The following is a 393-nucleotide window of genomic DNA, read 5'->3' as shown; positions in this document are numbered from 1 at the left end:
ATCTAATGTCAGTATTAAATGGGAAAGATATTTTGCTACTTCAGTTAGGATAATTGTAATTTTTAGATTGATAAAAAAAAACTATTTTTTTTTTCTTTTTTATCTCATAGCTTTGTTTGGCTCATCGTGCATGTTTTATGCATGTTCCCATTAACGGCTTCATTCCATTGATTGCTAGTTTTTTTGTTTTTTTTTTAATATTGCAACGTCAACAACGCTGTGTTTATTCCATGATAAGACGGACGAGATGGGATGAAACGAACAATCTCTATCCTTCAGTTATTCTATATTCTTTGCACAATTCTTGCATTCTGATAATGCCATTTTGCAACCTTCTGCTAGCGTATGAGAACGATATGTAAATTGAATAACAAACTCCAAACCCGGGATTAT

This window comes from Penaeus monodon, chromosome 21, assembly GCF_015228065.2.
Source record: "Penaeus monodon isolate SGIC_2016 chromosome 21, NSTDA_Pmon_1, whole genome shotgun sequence".
Lineage (NCBI taxonomy): Eukaryota > Metazoa > Arthropoda > Malacostraca > Decapoda > Penaeidae > Penaeus > Penaeus monodon.
Note: the sequence above shows the minus strand (reverse complement) of the source record.